General features: G+C 46.1%; 1 protein-coding gene across 4 annotated transcripts in view; it reads left to right on the forward strand.

The window, feature by feature from the left end:
* Nucleotides 1-19,864, forward strand: part of LOC138526330 (interleukin-18 receptor 1-like) — a 756,409-nt gene that overhangs the window by 62,781 nt on the left and 673,764 nt on the right. The window lies entirely within an intron of this gene.

A 19,864-nucleotide genomic window follows, 5' to 3' on the forward strand; every position in this document is an offset into this window, starting at 1 on the left:
TGAAAGCTTTAAAGACAGCACAGTTAGATAAGCTGGAAGTAGAATGGACTGAAGAGATAGAGGAAGGGTTTGTACAGCTCCTGTTTTAGGAATTCCCAATTATGCCAAGGAATTCTATCTGTTTTCGCACACAAATGAGACAGTCATGACTGCAGTGCTTACACAGAGAACCACATTCAGGTACAAGCCATTGGCATATTACAGTGGGATTTTAGACCCAGTTATGAAGGTACACTTCTTGTGTGAACAGTCATTGGCAGCAGCTACGCTCACTATTGAGAAGTCTACAAGTATTGTCATGGGCTGTTCTATGACCCTTTTTGTGGAGCATGCCCTATTTGCTATTTTAGAGAAACACAAGGGCACATTAACATCTCAAAGAGTGTTACCTTATGAGGTAATGATTCCGAACCCAGTTATTAAAATTGTATGATGTAAAATAGTGAATCCTGCAACATTCATTACCGACCCAGTAGAAGAGGCTGACTATGTTCATGACTGTGCTAATTATGTTGAATTTTATGATGATATACCCCATATGAAGGAGAATGCTCTAGTAGGAGGGGAAATACTCTTTATTGATGGTTCTTCGAAAAGTGAGCACACTAGTAGGGAAAGGCATTCAGGTGCAGCGGTAGTGAGACACAGATTAAATGGAGGATTTGAAGTTGTAGCAAGTGCAAGACTGCCGTCTCACTTTTCAGCACAAGCAGCAGAATTAGTAGCATTTATTGTTGCATCTGGGAAACATGAAGGGCAGAAAGTGACGGTGTACAGTGACTCCACTTATGTGACCTCACCTGCACGTGCAGGGAGAGCACATTGGAAAAGAAGGGGCTGCATCTGTGAGGATGGCACTCCAGTGCAGCACGCATCCTTATTGGACAGGCTTATTAAGGTACAACAACTCCAAGTAGCCATAGCGGTCGTTAAGTGCGCAGCAGAAACAAAGCAAATGGATTTTATCTCTTGAGGGAACAAAGCTGCAGACAAAGAAGCCAAAAGTGTTGCATATTCTCCAGCTATTTTGAGTTTTTGATACTGAGAATATAACAGAACAAATAGTCACAACCATGGTAGTGCAAGAGAGGTTCAATACATTGTCAATAACCCAGCTAGTGGAGATTCAGGGAGTTCACCGCAGGAAGAGAAGGAATTATGGAAACAAAGGGGGTGTTATTTATCCCCTACAGAACCATTGTGGTAACAAGACAGCACTGGAAAGCCGGTGATGCCAGTAGCATTATTAAAAGTCATGCTTGAACAGCTGCATTACCCTGCTCATGTAACTAGAGAAAGTCTAGCTGCTATGACTGCAGAAGACTGGTTCATTCCCAATTTGTTGGAACATGTTGCACTCCTTATGGTTAATTGTATTGTCTGTCAAAAGTTTACTGCTGGGCATACAAGGAGAACAATTAGAGGGGTAATACCTCGACCAAATGGTCCATTTCAGCATTAACATATCAATTATGCCGATATGCTGCAGGTGTGCAATGAATTCCCTCCCCTGCACTTGCACAATCTCAATGTCACCTGGCCTAGTAAGATTGTTGTCTCTGTCTTCCCTCTGTCCCCCCTCCCTTGCCTCATCATGCCTTGAAACACTTGTGTATAGGCGTGTTATAAATGCCATATCACACCCTACAGGTATTTATTAGTGGGGGTGTGTCCCATCTCTAGGTGGATCATGGCAGGTCAGTGCACACACCCTGATGCTATTTAAGCAGCAAAGTTTTTAGTGTGCAAAGTCTTTTCAAGATGGAGTGGGTGTGAAGTGCTGAGATCTGATAATCAATATAAAAAAATGCTCTTTACCAAAAAACCTAAACCAAAGAGATAGAGGTGGACATTACAGTCGAAAGTGATTGAACAAGTCACCACATATAAATACCTTGGTATTATCATCGACAAGAAGTTAAATATGGAAGCTCAATGTTTGGCACTGAAGAAACGGTGTCTTACATCCACACATGCTCTCAGTATATATATATTGGAAGAAATAATGGTTAGTCAGTATCAGTGGTCATTGCTATCCATATGACAAAAGTAAGGGCCACACTTTTGTATGCTGTAGAGATCTGGGGCCATAAATATGAAAAGCGTCTTGTGGCATTTGAAGCAAAACTACTGTGAAAATGACTGCAACTTCTCCAATGTGTGAGTGTCGAACATCTGTACCTAGAATTTAATATAAAAGGAATCCGGTATGCTTATCTCAGGCAATGTGTGATGTCTTATGTAAAGGTGTGTACCCTGCAAATAGACACGATAATTGTGCAATATGTGAAAGCATTCTTGCGGTTGGAAGGCAGTGTGTTACTTGGTACCATGGGATCATTATATAAAACACACAAGAAATGGACAATGGGTTTTGACTCTGTCCACACAATAAGTACCCTGAAAAGGTGGCTAAATAGGAGACTGCATGACTTTGCCTATGAGCAAAACATGATAAAGATAGTATCACATGCATACAGTGGTGTGTATTGTGAAGAGCGACTCACTAGAATGAAGCCACCAATGTACACTTTAGCCTATGCAAGCATAACAACGTTCTGTACATATCTACTCCTGAAATTCAACATGTCTGAGGCATTGGGGACAAAAGGAGACAGATTAGGACTATCAATTGAGTCTAGAAAATGCCGATTATGTGGCAATCAGGTAATGGAATCATTACACCATCTGATCATGAAATGTGAAAGTTTAACATATCTGCGAAAATAAATCCTACAATACTGTTATTGACATTATGGAAGTCCCTAACTTATGAATGATTTTTATGAGAGGAAATTATATTAATCTAATATATTTTTTTGTGTTATTTTATCGAAGATTCGAGAAATATTAAGATGTGTTGAATAATTTACAAAGATGTTTGTGACATGTTTTGCAGTGTGGTGTTTTGGACTTCCTTTTTAACTTGGAAAATGAATAAATGTCGTTTGTCATGTGTTATGCAAAGCCCAAGTTGGCTGAGAGTATATCTAATAAAAAACTTGAACTTGATAGGATAATGGGCCAGATTTTGTTAATGTGCGATTTGAATATATAGGGCTTCTATTGAACATTAAACATACACTTTCTTCTGCTTATCACCTGCAAGCAAATGACATATGTGAGAGACTCAACGGTCTACTTAAAGAAAGGATTGGCAAGATTAAAATGACTTTGAAGGGATGCCTGTATTGCCTACCCTTAGAATTATATGCCCTTTGGAATCAGCCCAGTTCAGACCACCACCTCACCCCCCCCCAAGAACTAGTGACAGGGCATCGAATCAGAATGCCACTTACTCCTCGGTCTAGAAGTAGAAGTGATGCCCAGAGTGTAGCTAAGACTTTAGGTGATGAACTTCATGTTTATTTGACATGTATGACCTCTAGCATTGCTCTAATTTCATATCAAGTCAAGCGTCAAGGGGGCCCATCTCAGAACACAGAAGAAGACAATTGAACTACCAACTCATCAGAATTTATATCGGCATCTAAGTTGTATGTTGGCTATTCAGTAATTTAAAAAAAAAAACTCCACTAGGAAGTGGCATGAACCGTGTGTTACTGGCCCCTTTTGTGTTGAGTATATAAACCCTCTGTAGATTACAAAAAAACGAAGTCCTGGTGTATCAGAAGGTTGGCCCGTGCAAGGTATAAATGAATTATAATTGCTTATCTGGTCCAAAACCTGTATAACTAGTGTAATTTATACATATTGCATGCAGTAGAAGTAGAAGTCATTCCTTCACAAATGAGGCATAAGCATTATGGAAAATACAAAGTAAAAGCTTTATGTCAAAAAAACCAAGAATAACATACATGGTGAAATCTAACATGTACAAACATATAAAATCAGTGATGTAAATGGTACATACAATTATTTGGTGAAGAAAAATGAGAACACTTAGTGGGGAACATTAACATAAATTTGTTCTTCGTCACTTTTTGGATTACACATAAAGTCTTAACAAGTAAAAATATAGAATTGAAAAGACAATTTTGTTACTGATAAACTGTGTTCTTACTAGTTGATCATAAGGAAAACAAATGCCCATTATTGTTGTGCAATTGTAATAAAACAAATGAATTAGTTATTTTTGTATCCCAAAATCAAAAGATTATTATATATTGGGATTGGGTCTGCCTACGCATCAGGGGGATGAAGTAAGGAGACAGATTGACATGAAAGGAGCTTTGTGGAAAAAGTATCCTTGTCCTTCGGTTGGTGGTTGCAAATGAGAAAAGATCCTAAATGACACAGTATTGTGATGGATCTTGTATCCCCTCTGGTTAACAATGCGTTTCGGCGGTACAGACTTCAAAAGAATAATGATCTGCGTCTCTGGAGAGAATACTCCGCCTTCATCAGGGCAATAAATAGCAGGACCCTGTAATTGTGAAAAAAGGAGGAGAGCCAGTAAAATGAAGAGAAAAGAACAGGATGTAAAAGTGTTATACAGAGTTGTAGGAACAAGTGGAAGGTAACAACTTATACATCAAAAATCCGCATGCAGGCTAGAGTATCATGCTAGAATATGGGCAGAGCAAAAGACATTAGTCTTGTCTGCCTTGTGTCTCATGTTACCAAGTCTAAATGTTTATAAAAGTCGGGAGTCCTCAGACAATGTTGATGGACCAACCTCTCCTGAAATCACAACAAGATAATGGTATTGGGTCCCCTTCGGTAATGCAGTGCAAGGGTCTCCGTACAGATCTGTCGGTCCGGCGGCACACAAGAGGGGGGAAGGAGAGGGGGAGGAGAAGGGAGAGGAGAACAGAGAGAGAGGAGAGAGAGAGAGGGAGACTGGACATGGTAAAACAGGCACTCACTGCCAAGGCTTCGATCAAATGAGAGTAATTCTGGAAGGTTATTGTTATGGTAAGGTGTGTCTCTGTAGAACACATGAGAATAGGTATTTATATTGAATCCCTACAGTTTCCGGGATATTCGTGAGGTTCATAGATTCTTGTCATAGGTCTGAAGGATCGGCTGAGATTTAGAACAGAAATATGCCTATATTGGAGAAAAAAATAGAAAAAAGGAAACGCATCAGACCTAATCTAAAGTGATAGGTGTTGTCCTGCCCTAGGGGACATGGAAGGTACCTGAAGGATTACCTGCAAGGGTGTCTTGTCAAGGCAATCTGTTGTTGGGAAGACAGAAGGTCTGGGGGAGCAGAACCCGGAAAAACAAATGTCCGCCTGGGAGCACCCTCTCGCGGTGCGTCTTGAAGTGGTGATCCGTGGGTGTGTGGCTGTGTTGGAGGACGAGACAATGAACCAAAGGAGGAAATGAGATATCAAAACTTTTTGAATAAATGTGGCCGAAAATAGAAAAGCGTAATAGGGCCCACGTTGTTACCTGTGCTTGGTAAACAGGATGTGTCAGGTCTGGTGGTATTGACATGAAGTTGGGGAGGGCAGAGTCATCCCTGCACGTCAAGCCTCGCGGGCGCCGGCAGCTCGAATGCAGGCTGTGGCTGGGAAGTAGAGGCTAGGTTGTGGTTGTCTGGGCAACCGGACTGTGCGTCAGGCTTCGACGGGGAGGGGAAAAAGCCTCCATGAAATAAGATATCCAATGGGAAGCCAAGCCTGGTCGAGTAACGAAGGGTGTGTGCACTGTGTCGGACCAATGGTAAGGTCAGAGGTCGGGAGGAGTGTCGTATGGCTGGGCCGGCGCTGGTTGTCAAAATTGCTTGCAGCCCGGGAAACAAGTGATTGAATGTTTGTTCCAGTTGTCTGCAGGCTCCATGCGCAGCAGAGAAGGATTCTTTGCCCGTGTGCAGAGAACATGGGCCTGCGAGAGGCGTGAGTAGAAAGGGTAGAGAGCCACTGTGGCTAGAGAACTGTTGCATAGTGTGGTCTGAAAGACCTGTTTGTCCCGTGTGGCGGGGTGCCGAACTGAAAAACGGGGGGAACAGCATAAGTGTTCCGTGTGTCCCTGTGCGCATACGGAGGACAAATGTCTGTGCCTGGGAATCCAAGTTTAGGAGTTGAAGGGAATGCGTGACGTGGACGCATGGGTTAGTTCTACTCAGATGAGTATAGCGTCAGAGGGAAAAGGTTTTAATACGCGGGGTGCCTGCCGAAAAAGGCACCTGTTGAGACTCTGAGTGTGAGAGTCAAAGGAGATGCAAGCGGGGGGGAAGTGTAGTGGTTAGGGTTGGGATGGGGGGAAGGGAAAGTGGAAAGGGGGAAGGGGGGGAGGGAAAAGCAGAGTGAGACAGTGCATCTCAAAAGGTGATTGGAATTAATACGAAGCTGTGGTCTGGCCTGGGGTGTCTAATATTAAAAAGTAGACAGGGAAATGGAATATTAAATATTAAAAAGGAGATTGTTCATTGAGTTCGTGTTCCAAGGAGTCCAATCTGTAAATCCATCTCTTTTCAAGTTCCAGTAATCTTGTCTGTATGTTCTGACCAGGGATTATCCGGTCTAAAACCCACCAAAGAATGTCATCGGGTGTGTGGTGGTTGTCCAAAAAATGAGAGACTAGTGGAGAAGTGGTATTCTTGCACCGGATTCTCGAGCGATGCTCAGAGATTCGGGTACCTACGCTCCGTGTGGTTTGTCCCACATATCGAAGCCCACAATGGCATTCAATGCCATATATTGCTTGATTAGTCTTGCAGTTGGTCAGGTTATTCAGGACCCATTGTTTGGTGCCAATCATGAATGTTTGTAGTTTTCTGGTGAATTTACATACTGTGCATGACCCACAGGGATAGTGTCCAGTCACTTTGCGTAAGTTCCAAAGACCTGTTCGTGGTACGGTTTTGGTAAAGGATGAGTGAACCACATACTCCCTGATGTTCTTCGCTCTTTTAAAGGCGAATCTGGGTATGGGTTCATCGACTAATTGTAGTCTAACAATGGGCCAATATTTTCTAATGACTTTCTTAAAGTCAAAAGTATTTGGCCCGTGGGTAATTACACATGTAAGTCTTTCATTTTCGGGTGTGTTTCGTTCTGGTCTTGGTGTTAAAAGACTGTCTCTATTTGTCAATCTGGCTCTCTTGGTGGCAATATTGATCAATCTTTTGGGGTAGCCACGTGAGTGTAACCTAGTGCCGAGTGTTTCGGCATTGGTATAGAAGTCCTCCAAATGGGTGCAGTTCCTTCTAATTCGCAGGAACTGTCCGTATGGAAGATTCTGTTTGATATGAAGCGGGTTATCGCTCTGGTAGTGCAGAAGTGTGTTGCGGTCAGTGGGTTTCCTGAAGAGATTACAGCTGAGTTTATTGTTGAAACTTGAAATTTCAAGGTCCAGGAAGTGTATCTTAGTGGTGCTATACTCCATAGTAAATTGTATGTTGCTGTTGGAGGTATTGAGCCATGTCAAGAACTGTTGGAGTAATATAGCATCCCCTGTCCAGATAAAGATAATGTCGTCAATATATCGGTGCCAGTGGGAGATATTAGCTTCCCATTGGTTGATCCGTTTATAGACGTACTGGTCCTCAAAAGTAGCCATAAATAAAATGGCTAGGCTTGGTGCAAAGGTTGCACCCATTGCCATCCCTTTTGTCTGGAGGAAAAACTGATTGTCGAAAGTGAAAAAGTTCTTATTCAGGGCAAAAGTTAATAATTCAATAATGAACTCTGGTGGTACACGGTAGGATCCTGGTTCCGCATTATAAACCCTTCAGCTGTGAAAGTTCAAGGTAGACAAGTGTGGTTCCATTTGGGTGATGTGAATGCCTACAAAGGTGACCAATCCAGAAGCAATACAAGAAGAAGAATTTCACCCTGTGCAGACTTGATCGATGACAAAGAAGAAGAACGATAAAGTGCATACCAGCTAGTGATACAGATTTTGCATTTGGACTGTGATTTGAATAGACACTCCTTATAGATATTTTAGCAGGCATGCAGGAACTTGCAGAGAATCACAGGAAGTTTGAAAAAAGAACTGTAGAAAACACATTAAAGCATTAAAGGTTATGCCTAAATGACCGTTCTTGATCAAAAATTGGAAACAAGATTCAGAAAAAGAATAGTGTACAAGCATGTTTAGGGCGTCCATGTCCATCCTGAAATCCCAAAAGGAATCATTGTATGCTCCACCCGCCCCAGCAATTTAGTTTAAGTAAACTCTATGAAAGAGCTGTACAGTGCATATGAAAAAGAACAAAAGGCACAATTTAAATCTAGAGCTGCAACCTGTGTTTCCCTGAGCACAGAAAGAGTTGGAACAGATGCCAGTGCTTGTTTGCACAAGGCAGAACTCCTTGGGCAATGACATTGCAAAAGTCACTTAAAACATACACTGGTTTGATGTACAATGGGAGTTGCCCATTGAAAAATACATAGTAAATCAGTCCCAAAAGTGTCTACTTATTCAGAGCAAATGTGGAGCGGTCTTGTATGCTGTGCCAAGCAATGATATTATCACAGGCGCTGAGTATGTGAACCTCACTTTGCCCCCACCTTTCAGATATGACCCCAATTGTTTCCATGAGAATGAGATGGTGGGCAGCCGTCTCAATGTAGATCCAAGAAATTTCTTATTCCTAATGCTGAGTGAATGACCGGTAGCAAGAGATCAGCTCAAAAGAAGAATTTGGGAATGGAGGCTCATCAGTTTGAGTTACTCTTGCTGAGAAGATGTGATTTCAGAGCTGCTTTCGGAAACTAAGAGTATTTTGTGTTGTCTGCCATAAAATGGACTCTTAAATGCAGTGTTTGGAGCTGCGAGGGGTGGAGGTGATAGGTGGGATTCGGGGTTCACCCCACTCTCCTTTCCACTAGGAATGTTCAGTAGGCAGCCATGGTTATCATCGTAGAGCATGCTTCTTTCTGTTGCTCTCTATGGTCTATGGGCCTCATTACGAGGTGGGCGGTAAGTGATTATTGACACCTGTAAGGGCACCAGTGCCGGTAATCCCTTACCACCCTACTATGAGTTCCCTTTGCGGGTCCTCCCTTAACGCCTGGTTTTTCCAGGCGTTAAGGACGGGACCCGCAAAGGGACTCTAGAGCTAATAACAGTACTGCAATTTGCGGTACCATTTTATCGCCTTCCCCATTCCCATTGAGCCCTATGGGGGCTCAAATGGGAATGGGGAATGGCCCTGATGAATGGGGAATTACTGGTCCCGCCAACCTTGGAACGGACCGGTAATTGCTCCATTCTTCAGGGCGGAGTCAGAACGAGTTTGGAGGCAGCCATGGCTACCTCCAACCTCGTAATGAGGCCCTATGTCTTTTATGTGGCCATATGTAAGGGGCAAATGGATAACCGTGCACAGTTATAAAAAACAAACGCATACAAACATTTTATATTTATGTATGGCGAATAACAAGTGCCTCTCACAAAATATTGTGAGATTGCTTGCAAAATCATAACTTCTCTTCCTGGATAACCTGTCACAGTTTACAGTGAATGGCGAATACAGTGCCCCACATTCAGTGCTTTAAGTGGGCCAGGGTGGGCCCCAGCAGTCTCCAAAAAGTGGGGCTGAGCCGGGCCCCTGCCATGGGCGCCGGTCCCACCACAACATTGGCGTGACACATTATCCTGCTGAGGCCATAGCCGCAACGGGAGATGCTGCCTTCCATTTTCTTTTTTTAATAACTTTTTATATCGTTTTCAGTAAAAAGGTTTACATGTCTTCAAATCAACAAGCCAACAAAAGGTCACATAGCATGATCAGTTTGTGACAGTAGGTAAGCTGTGTGTGCGAGGACACACATATTCCAACTCAGCTCTAGGGGGAGCAGTGTGTCTGGATATGAATTGAGAGAGACATTGTGGAGCAGTTTGGCTTCCCGGGTCTACCTCTGCAGGGAATACACAACCTCCTTCCATTTCCCCCAAACCTTCTGGAACTTCCCGGGACATACGTGGGCACTGTATATTGTTTTTTCCAGAGAGGCACATCTGTCCATTTCGCTGGCCCAACGGCCCAGGCTCAGTTTGTCCTCAGCACCCCATGTTGCAGCTGTTTGCCTCTTCCCCTATCCCATTGCCACAGCTGGGAATGTTTTCTCATATTTGGGAAAATCTGCCTCCCATCAATATCAGTTTTGGGTCCTGTGAGACTCGGGTCACCAATACCACAGAGATCTTATGAATGAACTTCCCCAGAAGCTCTGCATCACACCACAGCCCTACACCATGTGGAAGAAGGTACCCTCTGCTCTTTTGCATCTCAGACATTACCCGCTGTTTGCCTTGCTCCAGCGTGCCATCGTCACTCGGGAGTTGTATGCCTGATGTAATATTTTAAACTGGATCAGTATTGACCTGGCATCTATTCCTATTTCTCTCTGGAACATTAACACTTCCACCCATTCCCCAGATTCTAATGGGCCCAGGTTCCTTTCTCATTTACCCTTTAGTCGGGACAGTTCTTGGGCTCTGAAACGGTGAGCTCCAGGTAAAGCATGGACGTGACCTTGGCTGTGATTCGGTCCGGGAGAATATTGGTCTTGAGGGGTGAACAGTTGGGAACCTCTGACAGGTCAGGGAACTGGGCATTTATGGTGTGAGTCAATTGGAGGTGTCTGTAGTAATCAGTGGGTGGAATCCCATACTTCCCGTGCAAGGCCATCCTGGACCACGTCTGGTAGCGTGCATATCCCGTATCTTTCCCAGGTTGTGAAGTGCCCCATTTTCCAGACCTCAGGGAGATATCTATTGTTCCACAGGGTTTGAGCCAATGTAGGCCTCCCGTCCCACCCTATGCTCCGGTGGGCCTCTTCCCAGGCTTGGCAAATGTGAAGTGTCATGCTTGGTATGTTGGCCGTCTTTTCATGTTCCCTGTAGAGTATTTGGAGAGTATTTGGAGGGGTGTGATTGGGCCTATTCTTTTGATGTCGGCCCTGATGCATGGGAGTGCAGGGTCCCCATGGAGCCATTCATTCACTACCCCCAATTGTGCTGCATAGTAGTAGGTGCGAAGACATGGAACACCAATACCCCACTCCCAGACTGAGCATTGCAGCATTATGAGGGTGATGTAAGGTTGTTTCCTGCCTCATAATAACCCGCAGAGGATGTTAGCTATAGACATGAAGATTGCGTTGGGGATGGGGAGTGGGGCGCTTTGAAGGACATATAGGAATTTCAGGAGTGTCACATAGTGAATAGTGCCACTTTAGCCAACAGTGTCCGGGGTAGGGACTGCCAGTGGACCTCATTGGCAGATAATCTGTCTATTATTGGTTGTGAATAGTGCCAAAGGAAGTCACCCGGGTCCGGGCTGATGTGTATACCAAGGTAGTGTCACAACCCTTACTCCAGAACCCCACTGGCAAGTCCACTTGCCAGGTAGGATCAGGGCTCAGGGCTCCATTAAGGCCTTGAAGGTCTGGCACCCACTCCCAAGACTCTCTTGGAGCCAGTCCTGGCGCCTCTGGCGCCAGGACAATACTCTTTCAAGAATGTGTGCAAAAGGGGACTATGTTTTTATTTGGGCCTGCAGCTAACATGGAGGCACCCACATAGCTTGGTTCCTAGGAACTAAGCTAAGCGGTATAGTGTTTTGGGTGTGGTGGCCTGGGACTACTTTACCTCGACTCCTTTTTGAGGCTATTTAAACCACACCCAAGCAACAAAGCACGCTTTGCGTTACGTTGCAGACTGCAACGTGATGCTCACTGTGTCCTGTGATACCCGTGAGCCTCGGAGAAGAGAACCTGCAGAGAAGACAAAAGGGACATTGTTAGCAGCATCTTACCTGCAATTTCCATCCTGTCATCTGCTCCCAGCTCCAGTGAACGTCTTCTTCTGGACACTGCATACCTTCCGTATCGAAAAGACCTGAAAGAGAAAAGGAGAAGACAATATTAGAAGAGGCATACTCTGGCATTGCTAAGCTACGAACAGCACAAGAAGCTTACCTGGCTGGTGCCTCCCGGCTGGCATCGCTCCGGAGTTCCACACACAATGGTGAAGCACTGCAACCTGCAAGAAAGAAAGAACACAGGTTAGCAAAGGCAAGACAAAGCAACGCCGCGCATAGCGCTTACTTACCACATTACAGCGCTCATCACGCGCCATTATTTATCAGCGAGGCCCAACTTGACCAGTTCGCCACGCTGAATCTTCACACACCTAGGGAGAAAGAAAGACATTATTAACCAAAAGAAAGGCATGCAAGGATAACAGCGCTATACAGAACTGCTGCAATAAGACCTACCTTGTAGACATTGAACCGGCACGCGCCAGTGAAGTAACTTGGTCGCCCATGCCCACTGAAGACAACGCGCCCCTGCTAAGAAGATAGGGCGGAGAGCAGCCTAATTCCACAAAAAGGTGAGGACAGGACCCAGAGGGGTTGAAGCCATAAGGGGTGGTGGGAGGATACTTACCTCAGTTGGCCAGTCTTGAACCCAGCCCTCCTATGTTTTCAGGCTAAACATCCTCCGTAGACAACATCCAGGGAAACTGGGGAGAAGAATCTGGCAACCAACCCGGGATGAGTGGCATCCCCATGGATACCAGGTGAGCATAACAGGTAGTCAACGCCCAGGATCAAGACCGTATATGGGCACTGTTTGGGAATTGCAGCGTCCCCTCCCTGGGGTGGGAGGAAAACAGTTTTCTGTTTGTTAACTTGGAGCCCCGTGAACCTTTGGCATTCCCTGAGGACATGGGCCACCGCCTGGCAGGAGGTTTCAGGGTTTCTGATATATTTGAGGAGATCAGCTGCACAGAGTGAGACTCTGTCCTCTCCCCCCAATGGCCATAGGAATCCTGTCCAATCCCTGTCTGTCTCGAGTCATATTGCTAATGGTTTGATAGCCAGGATGACTAGTAGGGGGGGGGGGGGCAGCCTTGCCTGGTCCCCACGTCCCAGTGGGAGCGTCCTCGAGGGCCCCCCGTTCACTCGCCCCACCGCTTCAGGGGTGTCATAGAGTCATTTGACCCAGGACATAAAACCGTGCCCAAATCCCATCCAGCCCATTATGTCCCAGAGAGCTTCCCAACCCACTGAATTGAATGTTTTTTTAGAAGTCCACGGCCAGAAGTGCACCATGCATAGGTTCATCCTAGTGGATCTGCAGGGCATGAACCCGCATTGGGCTGGGTGGACAAGGGACCCAATTACTCCTAGTAGTCTGTTGGCTAGGATTCAAGCCAGAACCTTGGCCTCTCCATTGATTAATGATATGGGCCTTTGGAGGCACAGAGCCCTGGAGGTTTCCCGGGTTTGGGGATGACTACTATGGATGTCTTTCTGAGGTCTAGGGGTAGTTGTCCTTTTCCCTGACTCTGCAGGAACATTCGGTACATGTGTCTTGTCACCGTTCCTCCCAGCCGCTTCCAAGTTTCTACCAGAAAGCTGTTGCATCCCAGGGTTTTCCCTGACTGTAGTTGGGGCAGATGGTTGCCACCTCTTCCTCTGAGATCTCAGCCTCGAGTTCCTTCGCATGCTGCTTTGAGTGACTAGATAGTTTGATTGAGTCTAGGAAGTTTGGGCCCTCTGTTGCAATTGGCCTTGCTTGAATGAAGGGAGGAGAGTATTTCATAGAACATGGCACAAGCCTCTGCGATATCAGAGTCCTCTGTTAACAATTCCCACCCGTCTGTGTTAATGACGCGTACCTGTCCTTTGTTTATATACCGCCTTTCTTATCAAGCTAAGGACTTGCCAGCTTTGTCCCCTGTCTCATATATTTGGCTGTGCACAGACCAGTGGGCAGTCCTCGCATTATCTAAGGCCACATTTCTTAGGATCTCTTGTACTGTGACTAGGGCTTCTTGTGAGGCTTGGGATTCTGATTCGAGGAATTGCTCCTCTTTCTTAGACAGCTGTTGCTCTGCTTCCACAATTTCCCGGGTATGTTTTCGGTGTTGTGCTGACACTAGAGAGATGGCTTCCCCCGGAGTACTGTCTTGTAGGCCTCCCATAGTGTGGTAGTGCAGTCTACTGACCCTTCATTCAGGGAGAAATACTCCACTGTTTTTTGGGATAGGCCCTCCATAATGTCGGGCATTCCCAGGGAGTGTGCGTTCATCCGCCAGGCAGTGTTGGGTTTAGTGCGCCTGTTTTTTACTGCTATAAACAGGGGTGAATGGTCCGAGATGACTCTTGCTAAAAACCCAGCGTACACCAATCGGTGTGTCATATTCTGAGGGATGAAGAAGTAGTCTAACCTTGGAAGTGATCTGTGTGCATTGGAGAAGAATGAGAACCTTGATTCCGCTTAATGCATTGTCCTCCATGTATCGACTAATCCAAGTGCCTTAGCAAAGGAGTATAGTTAGGTGGGGGTGTCTGGATGTCTTTTACCCCTGCTTTATCTATCATTGTCTATCTCCATGACCTCGTTAAAGTCTCTGCCCAGCACCCACAAATCTACCTGTCCAGTAAACATTATGGCCTGAAGTTCGTTCAGGAGGTCCATCGTAAGTGGTAGAGGTGTGTATTCTGCAATGATGCCCCAGCTGCTTCCCCACAATTTGCCCATTACTACGACATATCAGCCCTGTGGGTCGGCTTGTACCTTCTTCAGGTGGAACAGTACCCTCTTATGTATAGGATCATCGTGCCTCTTGCCCCCCTTTGAGAATCCTGCGTGGTATGTCAGCGAGTAATTGGACCTCCTAAAGAACCTACATTATGTTCCAGCTAGGTGTGTTTCTGTAAGGAGGGCGATGTCGGTTGAGTGTCGGTTGAGAAATTGAAGCACTAGTCATCCCTTGATGCTAGAGCCCAGTCCGTTAACATTCCATATCAACAGAGTTATTTCCCCGTCATATGGCATGAGTGTCCCAGTAGTGTATTACAGGGTTTGGAGATGTCACTGTGAATTCAAAACTCCCTGCCACGGTAAGTGTCCTGTATGCCCCGAGAGCTATTGTGTTTACTCGCATGTGTGCTGTGACCCTCGTATTGTCTACCACTAAGGCCTTGTGACCATCAAACCTAAACCATGGCAGTGTGACCATTAGGACTAAGAAATAAGAAAAAACAACCCCAGTTTCCTGGCCCTTTGACCGTTTGTCAGATTGTGGTTTATATGGATAAGATACAACACCAGGGTCTTCCAACAGTGGGCCCGAGCCGAATGCCAGGTGAAGCAATCTCCCCATCCCAAACCTGTAACCAAACCCCTCCGCCACCCCACACTTCCCCCCAACTAGAAGTACCTGTCTCCCAAGCTTGTACAAACTAAATGTTCTAAAAACGTGTGCAGGTTGGCCTTGAGAGCCATCGCTGCACTTTGGTGTTATCGGGTGGGAGGCCACTGCCTGGAGGATAGAAAAGGGCAGTCGGCTCAAATCCCTAAGAACCGACCTTGTGGGATCCTTAGTGAATATTTAGACTTTGCCTAATTCTTACCCTCCATCAGTCTGCATTCCCTTTCCCGGGGGTCCACTGTCCTCTTCCTCGCTACATGGTCTTGACTCATCTGGCCAGTTCTGGGTTGTCTGTTTGGAATTGTCCTTTTCCATTCGGTCCTTTGGTGACCTTGGGTGCAGACTGGAGAGAACATGTGTCTCGAACCAGTCCCAAACTTTCTTGGGGCTGTGAAACACATGGACCGTCTTGTTATAGTATAGCTTGAGTGTGTCAGGGAAGAAGAGCGCATATTTAATGTTGAGGGAAGCCAGCTTTTTTTAACCAAGTCAAAGGATTGTTGCGATCTTTGTACGTCCCTTGTGTAGTCCGGGAAGAGACAAATTTGGTTGCCATTATAAGTGATCGGGGCGGTCGCCTTTGCCATATGCAGGAGTGTGTTTTGGTCTCTGTTGTTCATGAGCCTGGCAATCACTGTGCATGGGGGAGACCCGGGTATTGGCCTGCCATTTGGAATCCTGTGTGTCCGCTCAATGGAGAAGAAGTTTAAAAGCGTTTTTGGTGCCATTAGATCTGAGAGCCAGTGCTCTAGTAATAGCTCCATGGAGGGACCTTCTTCTTTCTTCGGGGGTCTGAGTATGCAGAGGTTATTGCATTGCGACCTGCCTTCGCTATCTTCCGCTCGATTCTTCGAGGTGGTTACTGTTTGACACATTTTTTCAAAGCGTTCTTCCATTTTGCGAATTGAGCCTTCACTGTCTGAGATGCGCTGTTCCGTTTCTCTGACCCTTGAGGTCAAATTTCACAGATCCTGCCTCAGGAAGGAGACCTCAGAGCCCAATCTGTCTATCTTGGTTTCAACCGGTGACCTGGAGTCCCCAATGGTGGCCATGATATCTGTGAGTGATTTTGTTTGGTTTGTCTTCCCATTCTCTCCTTCTTCACCTGGTTTATCATTTGTCAAGGAGGCCGCCGCCACTGCCCCACCCGTCACGTAGCACTCCATCTTGCTCTGACTGGATCCCCTGCGTGGCATATCTTTCACCATCGTTTCCCCCGTCTGGATTGGGTTCGTAGGATTTATTCTGTGGGTCCACTGGCCTTTATCTCTGCCTCTGGCCACACCGGAGGGGGCAGGAGGTGGGGGGAGTAGAGATGCAAGCAGGGAATGGGCCGCCTGAGTCCGGTGGCAAGTTATTTGGGGTGGGGGAGGCGAGAGGAGAATCACGCAGGCCCACGGATCTCTGCTAGCAGTGGAGATTAGGGGTGTTGAATGTTGTCAAACCGGCCGCTGTCGTCGTTTATGGGTGCATGATGCACTGAGTTATGCCTGTCAACCTCAGTCTTTGTCCCCCAGAACCAGAGGCAGACTTGTGGTGTAGATGGTATGGATAGAGGTTATGTGGAATAGCGATGGTTGCAGCGGCGCATTCGCCATAGGCCTGTCCACCCCCTCACTGTATGCCTGGTGCTTTGTGGCCGCATTGTCCCATGGTGCTGCAGGTCGCATTCACCCGTGTCCTCTGGATGAAATCACTAACTTCTTACCAGGGGAGGGTGGCCTCTGGGCTCCCAAAGAATTTCATGGCCTTAGTTGGGCCACCGGTGCCCAGATGCCGGTAGTGCCTCTACTTCCCAAGTTGCGCACACACCACCCTGCATGCTCTGATGTCTCTTCAGGGGGAGGTGGGTGCTAGTCGTGGGGTGAAGGCTTCCCACGGGTGGTGATAGGTGTGTATTTATCAGCGGAGTGTCCCACTCTTGTGCCCACTGGATCCCCTGGTGTGATTTCCGGGCTGGCTTCTCTCTGTTCAGCGCTGCCCGGGTGGCTCCTTACCATTGGTCTGAGGGCAGACGTCCAAGGTGTCAGTGAGGAATGCTAAGGGGCAACGTGCTTGTCTTCGAAGCATGACGACAAGGAGCAACACAGGTTTGATCCCTGGGTCCGCGCTTAAAAACCTCTGGGTATTAAGCATGTTATAAATAACCCATCATCATATCATTTATTTATTTATTTATTTATTTATTTAGTCTCTCTAAGTTTTTGTTGGAGGTTCCTAGAAAGAGTACATTGCAGTAGTCTAGCCAGTCTCTGTCCCACGTCTGTCTCGGCAGATCTACAGGAGCTCACATCAACATGCGCTGGCTGCTCAATAATAACCCCTTGCCTGCCATTTTGAAGTAAGGCAAGCTAACAGAAGTGCCAGCCAGCCGTGGCACTTCTGTCAGTCACTGTAACTTCCTCTTGTGACCCCTCAAACGAGGGGTCACAGGAGGAAGTTAGTGTTCTTTTGTTTCCCCCTCCCCAGGTCACTGAGGTGTCTTTGACCCTCAGCGAACCTGGGGACTCAGTGCTAATTACTATATTTATAAACGATGTCTTGAAAAGTGCACAATTCATGCCATCTTTTATAAAGCTTTGCCGACGGACAAAGACGCTTCAGGCTTTGTCCGTCATCAACGCTCTATAAAAGATGGACTGAATTGTGTACTTTTCAAAACATTTTAAAGAAATATGGCTTGAAAAGTACGCAACCCATAAGGCACGCACACAAATATAAATGTTACATATTTGTGTGCGTACCTTACTATGGTTTGTGTACTTTTAAAGCAATCTTGAAGTACGCAAACCATAGTAAGGCATGCAAACAAATATATAAATGTAAGCATGTATATATGCATGCATGTACCTTACTATGGTGTGTGCACTTTTCAAGCCATCTTTTATAAATACAGGCATTTGGAACATATTTCTATGTTTATAAAAGATGGCTTGCATATAGTACACAAATCATAGTAAGGTATGCATGCAAATATATAAATGCTTACATTCATTTATATATTTGTTTGCACACCTTGATAAGTTTTGTGTACTTTTAGGTCACGTCCATCCCGCAAGCCATGCTCCCAAATGAGGGCCCACTCTCGATTTCTTACCCCACTTAGAGCCCTGCCCACATGTATTCCCTTCCCGAGACAGTCAAAGGTTTGAATACTGACGGAGTCTGAATATGTCTGACCGCCTGTCATTTCACTATCTGAAATGCTCCTGAAGATTGGAGAGGTGTAAGGGCGTTTTGGCCAGTGGGTGCTAATACTGACAGCATTTCCCGAAGGCCACCTTGCGCTTACCTGTTTTCCAAAGCCTATAATTGAGCAGTGGATTGACTATGAAGTTCGCTGCCTTTCCAAAGACATTCCATCATAATGGGTATGCATTGACTATGGAGGTGTCGACGTAAAGCAATGCAGGAGGTGCACGAATAATGGTGCAGCATCCTCTCCTCCCTCTCCCCTGGGTAAGGGGGAGGTGTGCAGTAAACCAGGGAAGCCGGAGGGGCGGGAACCCTGCCAAAAGGGACAAAATGCCTGTGAAATGGGACAATGGAAGTGGGAGGGCTGGGCAGGTTATAAGCCACCTGGTTCTCACCTCCAGGATCTTCACAGCCCACTAGCAGTACGCCACACACAGAAAGAGGACCAGATTCTTTTTGTTTGTAGGTTCTGGGAAAGAAGAAGTCGGGAGCTGCTGTTCACCAACGCTCGTTATGGTGGAGCCAGCAGTTGCTATGTGCCAGTGAGGGGGAGCTGCAGTCCGTGTGCCGGTGAGGACGCCTTGTGGTAACGGTGGAGCAGTTGCTGTGTCGGGGAGGAGCCGCTGAATGAGTTGAGCTGTTGGTGACGCCGCAAAAAGCACAGAGCGGAGACCAGCTGTGAGCTAGGTGAGCGAGGGAGCAGAAAGAAGAGAGAGAATGCCTGACTGCCTGGCTCCTCAACACAAGCAACCACAAGGGACCACAAGCGACACAGCTTTGGAGGACGGCCATGTCAGTGGAAGCACCTGTAATTAAGGGAGCTGCAAACCGGGCCGCTTAATGGTGAAAGACGTTCAGGGAGTTAATATAAAGAGTAACATTGGTGGAAAGTGTTGGGGCAATCCGGGCACTATATTGTTGTAGCTTGAGCAGTACGGGCCGCCGATGGGTGAAACTACATTAGGACATTAAAACCGATTGACGAAAATAATAGATTCCGCTTCACCAAAACCTCTATCATAGAAGTTGAAAAAAACGATCCTATCACTTAAACCGTCAAACTGCAAAGGAGATGTCTGCCCAGCCCACATCATAAAAGATGCTGCGAGAGACCTCTCTCCTTTCATATCCAAGTTGATCAACGCTTCATTTGCTTCTGGCACAGTACCAACCAACCTCAAGCAATCCTTTGTTCTCCCACTTCTCAAGAAACAATCCCTAGACCCACTCATCTCCACCAACTACCGGCCTATTACGACGGTACCATTCTTACTTAAAATCCTAGACAAAGTTGCCTACTTGCAGATACAAAAATATCTTGAGACAAATAAACTCCTAGGGGTCAGACAATCAGGATTCCGCCCGCTACATGGGACGGAAACTGCACTGATAGACTTGAAAACACAAATCGATGAGCTGAGAGACAAAGGGACGATGGCACTACTGCTGTTACTTGATCTCTCGGCTGCATTCGATTTGGTGGACCACAAGGTCCTCTGTAGACACCTTGACTCAGCTGCCCACTTCTCCACAGATGCTGTTAAATGGATTGCATCATTCCTGAGTGACAGAACCA

This window comes from Ambystoma mexicanum, chromosome 7p (assembly GCF_040938575.1).
Source record: "Ambystoma mexicanum isolate Mex_15411 chromosome 7p, UKY_AmexF1_1, whole genome shotgun sequence".
NCBI classification, from domain to species: domain Eukaryota; kingdom Metazoa; phylum Chordata; class Amphibia; order Caudata; family Ambystomatidae; genus Ambystoma; species Ambystoma mexicanum.